Below are 6,507 nucleotides of genomic sequence, written 5' to 3' on the forward strand. Positions count from 1 at the left end.
CATGTTAACCCTTTTGTGGCCTTACCTATTTACTGTTCAGTTGCTAGCTTCTGTGAAATGCTCTTTTGTGCCCCCTATCTATTCTCTTCATCCGCGGGGGGCACACCTATCTTCGCTTCCGCCCCAACCAGTCTCCTCAGCCACTGTATTTACTGTATCTCTTCTCTTTGTTTTCAAACGTGGTTGTCCAGTTTCCGGCATTGCCTGAACTTGCATACGTTGACCCGTTTGATGCAACCTTGAACGCTGCATTGTTAACACGACCCTTTTTTCTCTGTTCGATCCCCCCCCCCCTTTTTTTGTTGTTGTAAACATAGGCGTAGCCCGACTATATGCACACTCTCCATTTCCAAAACATTTTCCGCTCTTTCTCACAGTTTCTGCAAACTTAAATAAGAAATGTGTTCGAAATGTTTGCGACAGCAAAATCATGTGACTTTACTCTGATGAAGGCAAGTCCCGTTGCCGCTACGTAAGTAACCTTGTTTGTTATTGTTCTTGCTGTGTATCGGGCTCTTACTTATACTATATATATATATATATATATATATATATAGGAAAGCAAGTTCTCTTTGCTGAAACGTAGGCCACAATCGTGCTTTTACCTTGTTCGAAGTTTTTCGTCTCTTGTGTTCTCTACCATCTTCAAAGTTCTACTACTCCCTGAGGAAGTAGTAGCCCTGAGGAAAGCAAGTTCTCTTTGCTGAAACGCAGGCCACAATCGTGCTTTTACCTTGTTCGAAGTTTTTCTTCTCTTGTGTTCTCTACCATCTTCAAAGTTCTACTACTCCCTGGATTTCGTGTACGAAGATGACGGAGCAAGGTAAGCCCCCTCTCGGCCCTGAGGAAAGCAAGTTCTCTTTGCTGAAACGTAGGCCACAATCGTGCTTTTACCTTTTTCGAAGTTTTTCTTCTCTTGTATATATATATATATATATATATATATATATATATATATATATATATATATATATATATATATATATATATATATAATATATATATATATGTATGAATTTATATATACCTATATACATATATGGAGATTGAGCGCGCAGCGTCAGGCAGAACGCGCATAAAATCGAATCCGGCTGGGGATCAGTGAACGCGTGTGACGCGCTGGGCTTGAGAGTGGGGCCGTGTGATCGTGTTCGCGTGAAAACATGGGTGGCAACCGCTTCTGTGTCTGTGAGCCACCCACCGCTGATCATGACAACCAGTGGGCTGGCCCTGCTGGCAGCTGGTGACCCGCTGGGCGAGACAGCGCGGGTCCTTGTTCATTTGGATGTGGAACACTCGGCTCGCACCCGCCGGTGCGCCCTCGAGCCGTGACCCATGTACCATGTCGGCGATGCCTGCACGATGCCCCGTGCCTGGATGCAACTTGGCCTAGAGCCGGTCATCGAGCCAGCCTTGACGTATCTTTCCCGTTGACCTCGTACGTGTCGGGATCTCAACAACCCGAGGGGCTGCGGAAAAACCTCTGTAGCCCGTTTCATTTCTTTATTGAGGATCTTTTCCTGGTGGCCTCCTGCCTCTTTTAACGTTTGTAGCCTAAGTCTCTCGTCCCTGCTTTCCGCCGCTGTCTATCTTCTCCTTCTGTTTGCGGCCTCCACATTGGCAGCAGCGCAAGGTGCATGCTTTAAAGCCCGCGCTGCTGTATTTTGCAGTTTTTTAACCATATTTCGGTTGAGGTGCTTCACCTTTTGCTGTTGCTGCTGTAGCTGCTGCTATAGTATGATATGCATCCTTAAGAAACCTGTAACGTGTGATAGAAAATGCACTGATTTCACGAAAACTGCAACATGCAGTAAATGTAGTTCTCGTTATTATACCGGAAAGGGTGGTGGTGTCTCCTACCCCACAATAAAATGTAAGGGTTAAACGTATAACCAAGCATGGCGATGCACGGCATGCCGGTGCTCTAAGCCACGTTCACCGTCTGCAACGGTGGTTCCGGAAATTCATGTGCAGAAAGATATTGCCGCTAACCATATACGGGTTTGTTTATGTATTGTTTGTTTTTATGCCCGGCCGCGCCCGGATCTGTTATCTTTGTCCCATGTGAAGTGCGTGTTTTATTCTTTATTTTTATGCCGCACGGGCTATCTCATTCAGATAAGCAGAGGTTTTCGCCCCAACACCGCTAGCCAGAATTATTTTCTGTGATCTACAATGTTCTGGATGTGAATCGACGGTTCCAGAAACTCTCGTGCCGAAAGACAAAAGCCTGCACAGCGGACGCTGCGGCATTCGATTCTGCGAAGCTGACTGATGCAAGTAACTTTTTGACCGCTGCTTCGCCGCCTTTGTATTCTTCTGAGTTGTTAGGGGAGCACAAGTTTGCTCCAATAAACGTGTTTCTCCTTCAAGACAACTCCGTCGTCCTTGGCTTCGTGACATCTGGTGGTGGTGCTGGGTACGCACCCTTAAAGACGACCGCTGCAAGCCGCCAGCCCAGTCCAAGTAGAGCCACCCTCCGACTGAAAGGATTGCCACTCGAGCTCGGTTTTCTGCCAGAAGGGCCCAAGAGAAGGAACGCTGAAACGAACACTATGGTGCAAGAACGAGCGTCGCCAATTGTCTTGCAGCAGCCCGGGAACCACCATAATTCCGTGGATCCCCCGGAGAAGATCCTGAGGACTGGTTGGAGAAAGTGGAGCGCGTCCGCATCTTTAACAGGTGGGATGACGAAGAAACCTTCCGCCATGTTGTCTTCTATCTAGAAGATATGGCCTGAACGTGGTTTGAGAACCATGAAAGGTCTCTAACCAACTGAACTCTCTTTAAGAGCGAGTTCCTCAAAACATTCGCTAACGTCGAGCGAAAAAACGAGCCGCCCTCTTGTTGGAAAAGCGCACGTAACACCCCAACGAAGGGGTTGCGATCATCGTTGAGGAGATGAAGCGACTATTTCACCGCGCGGACCCCGATATGACGGAAGAAAAGAAGCTACGCTTCCTAATGCGCGGTGTAAAGGAGGAACTGTTTGCTGGACTTGTCCGAAACCTGCCCAAAACTGTCGCCGAATTCGTGACCGAAGCCACTACAATTGAGAAGGCCCTCGAAATGCGTGCTAAGCAGTACGAGCGGAACTTTGTTGGCGCGGCTAATGCGAACTACATCAACAACATGCGGATGCCGGCTGAAAGTCTACGCGCGACCATCCGGGCGATAGTGAGAGAGGAGCTGCGGTAATTTCTCCCCACGCCGACACAACCCCAAGTCTCTCCCGACAACCGTCCTCTGTGCTACCACTGCGGAGAGGCTGACCATATCTACCATCGCTGCCCATGCAAGAGACTCGGACTGCATGGTTTCTCCGTCGATGCACCTCGCCCTCTCCCTGACCAACGACCCCGTGAGATCGACGAGTATCTATCTGAAACCAGCCGCGGCCCAGCGCGTTTCAACCGTTCGCTGTCGCCTACCCATACCAATCGCCGAACCGCCGTAGCGACGCGGACTTCGCCCGTGGAAGGTCCCCCAGCTCACGCGGGGGAAACTAAAAGCAGCAACTTCTGGAGGTGACGTTGCTCTACGGCAAAAAACCGGAAACCCTCCAACGACGCGAGGACGTGCCGAAGATAGTGATGCACGACATGCCCTCTTCCCGACGACCCGACCTAACCCTGACGAGACTGCCGAACACGACGACAGCTATACGGCGTGACGCGTACCCGACCTGACCGAGACGTCCGCTGAGAAGACGACGACAACCACGATGCACAGTGCCCGACCATCAACACGAACAAGCCGAGACGCGACGCCCCGACGCACCCGGAACTCGAGGACGGCGGCATCCGACGTCAAGGTGTCCATCGACGGCTTTGATGTAGTCGCCCTCGTAGACACGGGAGCCGACTACTCCGTAGTGAATGGACAATTTGCGTCTAAGCTGAATAAAGTTATTACCAGATGGGACGGTCCGCACACACGCACAGCAGGAGGCCACCTCGTGACGCCAAGTGGAGCGTGCCCATCCCGCGTCACCATTGACAGCATGACGTACCCTGCAGTATTCGTCGTTTTGCCCAACTGCTCCCGCGACGTAATTCTCGGAATGGACTTTTCGACAGACAACGGCGCAATGTATGACCTGCAGACCAAGTCGATAACGTTTTCCTCCGATCACTCTATGACGCCGGAACCGATCCACGAACACCGTGCAGCTGTAAAGATCGCCGATGATCATGTCACCCTGCCACCCCGCGCAAGCTTCATGATCACCGTCTACTGTGAAGGTGCTGCTCCTGATACCGAAGCTATCGTGGAGAGTGACCAAAGGTTGCTTCTGGACCGCGGTGTGTCTTTCAGAAGAGGCATTGTGCGGTTTAAGCCACGCAAATTCCACCTTTTGGTCACCAATTTCACCGAGGAGTACCAGCATTTAAACAAGGGCGCTGCAATTGCATTCCTCGAAGAAACGCAACAAACAAGTGACGTGATCGCAGTCGCCGACTGTGAACGCGCACCCGAAGATACCTTCAAGATTCCGCATTCCTTCGATGTGAATCCAGCGCTACCGCAAGAACAACGGAACAAACTATTGGCTTTGCTGCGTCGCTACAGCGAGTGTTTTTTATTGAACTCGAAACTACGTCAGACACCTCTAGCGAAGCACCGAATAATAACCGTAGATGGAGCCCGACCTACCCGACAGTCACCGTACCGCGTCTCTTCCCACGAGCGGGAAGCCTCCGGACTCAAGTGGACGACATGCTCAGCGACGATATAATACAGCCATCGTAAAGTCCGTTGGCTGCACCGGTCGTACTCGTGAAGAAAAACGACGGCCTTTTAAGGTTCTGCGTTCACTACCGGAGACTGAACAAAATCACCAAAAAGGACGTGTACCCCCTGCCATGAATCGACGACGCCCTCGACCACCTCTGCCACACGAATTACTTCTGATCGATGGATCTAAAGACCGGCTACTGGCAAATTGAAGTGGACGAGAGAGACCGAGAGAAGACTGAATTTATAACCCCGGACGGTCTGTACGAGTTCAAGGTGATGCCGTTTGGGCTGTGCACGGCGCCAGCAACGTTTCAAACAGTCATGGACACCCTGCTAGCTGGCCTGAAGTGGCACACCTACCTCGTCTACCTCGACGACGTTGTGGTATTCGCCCGGTTTTTCGATGAACAGTTTGCAAGGTTAGAGTCTGTACTCGAGGTTATTCGCTCGTCGCTATTAACGCTGAAGCCCGAAAAGTGCCGCTTCGCTTACGAGGAACTCAAGTTTTTGGAACACGTCGTCAACGCCACCGGAGTCCTGCCTGACTCAGCGAAAACATCAGCCATAGCGAACTTCCCAAGACCGAAAGACAAAAAGAGCGTGTGAAGATTTCTCTTACTGTGGGCGCACTACCGGCGCTTCGTCGCAAGCTTCGGCCGCATCACAGAGCCACTCACGCGCCTGACAAAAGATAGCACCCCTTTCACTTGGGAAAACGCTCAAAAAAAGGCATTCTGCGAGCTGAAACAATGCCTGCAAAACCCGGCCGTGCTCGCTCATTTCGACGAAAGCGCCGAAACAGAAATGCACACGGACGCCAGCAATATAGGTTTGGGAGCCGTCCTAGTCAAAAAGCAAAGCGCGTGTAAAAGGTATTCGCATATGCAAGCCGTGGTCTGTCGAAGGAGGAGAAAAACTACTCTGCCTCCGAAAAAGAGCACGCGGCAATCATATGGGCCATTTCAAAATTTCGCCCATACGTGTATGGTAGACCGTTCAAGGTTGTTACAGACCATCATGTGCTGTGTTGGCTCGCCAATGTGAAGGACCCCTATGGCAGTCTTGGGCGGTGGAGTTTGCGCCTGCAAGAGTTCGACGTTACAATCGTCTACAAATCCTGCAGGAAACACTCCGACGCCGACTGCCTGTCCCGCGCCCCTTTCGACCCACCACCACAAGACTCTGATGAAGACAGCGCGTTCTTCGGGGTTGTTGCGCAGAGCGACCTAGACGCCCAGCATCGTGCTGATCCTGACTTGCGCGTACTGATCGACTACCTTGAAGGACAAAACTTCGCCGTGCCTAGAGCATTCAAGCGGAACTTACCAGCATTCAGCCTCAAAAACTCCGTCCTCGTGGCGAAGAATTCCAGCCCTGGAAGGGGAACAAATTATCTACTTGTCATCCCCGGAGTCCTTCGTGAAGAAATTTTAGAAGCTTCCCACGATGACCGGTCTTTAAGACATCTCGGCACCGCTCGCATAATTGCAAAAATTAAGGCGAAGTACTTCGGGGCCCGCCTTACATCCGTCGTCACCCACTACGTTCGGAGTTGCCGTGACTGCCAGTGACGAAAATCGTCGCCGAAAAGACCTGCCGGATTTCTGCAAGCGATCGCCGTCCCTTCGAGGCCCTTTCAACAAATTAGAATGGAGCTTCTAGGCCCGTTCCCTATGTCACGATCAGAGAACAAGTAGATTGTCATAGCGACAGAATACATGACGCGCTACGCAGAGACCGCCGCTCTTCCGAGGAGGACAGCACAAG

This window comes from Haemaphysalis longicornis, unplaced genomic scaffold (assembly GCF_048455015.1).
Source record: "Haemaphysalis longicornis isolate Haplotype H1 unplaced genomic scaffold, Haemaphysalis longicornis Haplotype H1 scaffold_11, whole genome shotgun sequence".
NCBI lineage: Eukaryota > Metazoa > Arthropoda > Arachnida > Ixodida > Ixodidae > Haemaphysalis > Haemaphysalis longicornis.